Raw genomic sequence first — 3,865 nt, 5'->3', positions numbered from 1 at the left:
CGAGAGAAAGAGAGACACGACCCCTCAATCACTGCACACCCATAAACTCCACACCGGCTCCTTCATTCACAACAACCAACTGACTTTTATTTTTTTTATTGTTTTCTTTTAATATTTTTCTTTTATTATTTTATTTTATTTAAATAAAAATATATTTTTTATTTTATTAGTTTTAGCTTTAGATTAACTTATTTATATTTTACTTTTTTATTTTTAATTCTATTTATTTTATTTTTGTCTGGGTCATTTTTCAACACAAAATTCAAATCTAAAAAGTATTAAATACTATTTTGCATTAAGATAATTAAGCCTACCTTTTACATTGACATTATTTTTTATGACAGTTAAACACGTTTTACCCCAAAATCTAATGAGAAATTTTTCTTTTAATTAATTATTCATTTTAGTTATTGTTTTCACGAGAAATTGAGACACAATGATTAATTTAATATTTTATATATATATATATATATATATATATATATATATATATATATATATATATATATATATATATATATATATAATTTTATTTTTTATATATTATTTCATTTACTTTTGGTTTGTTTTTGTAATTCTCATTCATTCCGATTCTAATGAATGAAATACCTTCATTTAATATTGCAAAAATAAACAAATCGTGATGTTTCATTGATAAAAATCTGAAAGAATGAGAATTACGAAAATGAACTAAATACATATTTAATATTTCTAAAAATAAAAAATAAAAACTTTTCTTTGTGTAGTTCAAATCAATATTATTTGTGACATTTCTTAATATTATTTCTGATTCTTATTCATCTAATCCTGTTTTTAAAATGAGGATAAATCAGATTGGTAGTACACTACCATTATGAGGAACATCAATTATGAATATGGTGTTTAATTGTCATGAATATAAAGGTTTTGAGAGGGTTTCTCAGTATTGATCGGACAGATTCACTGTCTCTGGGGGTTTTCACAGCTCAGGGACGCTCGACTGAGATCGTGTGCACCGAGCACAATCTCCAGCTGTTTTCATCGTTCTTGGTGTTTTATTTTAATCAACTTGATCTCGTTTAAAACATATACAAACAGACATACACTGATACATTTCTTTATCCCATATTTCAGATGATTGTGTGGTCTTATTAACCTTGGTGTGTGTTTTGTTTGGGATGAAAGTGGACATTCGTTTAGGAGAAGTTCTGTATTTCCAGTCTGTTCTCATAATAATCATGAGTTCATCACGGGATCCTTGAATAACTAGTGCTAGATTTGCACATTTGAGCAAACGAAAGCAATGACAGAAAACCCTGCACATGTCTGTTTAATACAGTCAGAATAATAACTGTAATCACTTGAAGCTAAATGATTTTTTTAAATGATGTTTGTCTTAATTTCTCGCACTGGCCATATTAGTTTTTTGACTCGAGCTGTACGAAACTCATTTCTTGTCACAGAGGTGCTGTAGTCTTGATGTCCATGAATCATGCATTAATTAATGTCTGTTATTGATTGAATCGAATCGTTTCTGTGCTCTGATTTATGTTTATATCATTTGCTGCATTGAATTGTATTTCTGCTATGAATCAGTTTTCTATAAGAAAATCACTATTCGTCTCCTGTCATCTTTTAATTATTTTCTTGTACAGATTTAGAAATTTAAAAAAAAAAAAAGTTAAAATAAAATGTTTTTACATAGATGCAATAACAAGTTTGTATCTGTAGGAGTTTGTAGTGTTTTTTTGAAGTCGTTGGCTGCATTTACTTGAAAAAAAAAAATTCATTTTAAATATTACCATTTAAAGCAGCTGTTTTCTGTGTGAATCTCTGTTAAAGTGTCAATTATTTCTGTGATGCTCCGCTGTATTTTCAGCATCGTTCAGAAATCTGAATAATATGATGATTTACTGCCCTAGAAACATTTCTGCTTATTATTAATGTTGAACACAGTTGTGCTGCTAAATATTTGTGTGGAAACGGTGATAGATTTGATTTTTCAGGATTCACAGATGAACAGAAAGTTCAGAAGAACAGCATTTATCTGAAATAAAAATCCTGTTTGTCTATAAATGTTATAAATTATGAAAAATATAAAAAATACATCCCACCTTAGCGTATTTGAAGACACTTTAAATATATATAAAAGAAAAAAAAATGATCACACAATGTTTAAAAAATAATTTATTGTTCTTTATGTACAGGAAATGTAGAAAACTAGAAAAGTTGTGTACAGGAAACTCTTTACACTGCATTGAGAAGAAACTTTAAACGTACAGATGAAGAAGCTCAGTACCGAGCAGATCAAAAACTCCCTCCACATCAGACTCCATCTGTGACATCAGAGGGGATTATGGGTAATCTGTACCATGAACACGTCTGTCAATCTCACACACGGGAGCTCTTTGGTTTGTGAACAGCATGATCATCAGAAATACAGCGACAAGATGAGAAGAAAACGCTTCAACTTGGCCGGACTGGGCTGGTTTTATAGGCTTTTGGGCACTTGTCAGCTGGTTTGGGAGCCACTGAACCAGTTTAAACCAGATCAGACCGAAGCGAAGCTGGGAAAATAAAACATTAAAATAAAGATGCATCTTATTAAAGCTGCTAAATACTCAGAGACGACTGTCAATAACACATAAGAAGAACTAGAAGAAGAAGAAGAATACAAAGGCATTGGTTCGTTGTGAAGGCAGCGCTAACAAGACAAACACTGAACACATTAATACTGAGGATTTCATAAAACACACACAGTATGAGAGAAACTCAACCCCGCGTCCGTCTCTTTGTCCTGCCGCTCAAATAAATACAGAAAACCTTCGCAATGATGCAGTCAGACGAGATCTGAGATTAATCAGAACATGACATCATCAGGGCTGTAAAATAATACCGTGTCAAACGCTTGAAAAGCTCCACTATTCTCCTCCTCAGCTCAGGTCTGCACGAGACTCGCAGGTTAAAAACAGAAAAAAGCTGTCGGTTTCAAAGAACAAACATGATCAGATCAGACTGGAGAAGAGCTCACAGAAATCTGCCTCATTCACAATAAACATTAAAACATGAAGCCATCATCATCATCATCATCATCGTCTCAGACACGAACATTATAAAGACTCTCCCAGAGCTCCAGAGGAAATCATGATCTGAGCCACGTCTGATGCTCGTCTGCACTGCAATAAAAACACTTTCTTGGCATTTTGTCTTCTGTTTTCCAGTACAAATGTCGCAATATTCTTAAATCAGGAACGAAATGACTGTATTTTGCTCATTTGGATGAGATATTAAGTCTTGTTTTCTGATAAAAAAAAATAAGTAGGTTTAGGCTTAAAAAAAAAAACTTTTTAGTTTATGGAAGATTTAGAAGGAACAAAAGTAAAAAAAATAAATAAAAACAACACACAGTTATGAAAAAGTTTTTTTTTTTTTATGTTGGCTGTAAAATAATGTTGACAATGTGTTTGTTTGCTTTGTTAACAGCCTGTTTTTATGCCCTTATGATATTCAGTCATGATTTTTATAAATAAAATTATCAAAATGAAGGGAGTTTGTGCTTAAAACAGGAAAACGAAAAAAAAAACTAATATATAATGAAAAACAGAGCGATTAAAAATGGCATATTTAAGACTAATGAAAAACAAAAAACCATCAATAATGAATTATGTTGCTTGTAAAAAGATTTTGAAAAATAAATACTGCATGTGATTGATTGTGTGACCTGTTAGGAAAAAATGATCAAAATGAAGTGAGCTTTTGATTAAATCCAATATATATATATATATGTGTGTGTCCTAGCATATGATCTTTTTTGTACCCTACTGACAGATATTTGCTCTTGTTTTAAGAAAAATATATATATATATGAATTTAGCAAAAAAGACAT

The sequence above is a fragment of the Carassius carassius genome, chromosome 47 (genome assembly GCF_963082965.1).
Source record: "Carassius carassius chromosome 47, fCarCar2.1, whole genome shotgun sequence".
Lineage (NCBI taxonomy): Eukaryota > Metazoa > Chordata > Actinopteri > Cypriniformes > Cyprinidae > Carassius > Carassius carassius.
Note: the sequence above shows the minus strand (reverse complement) of the source record.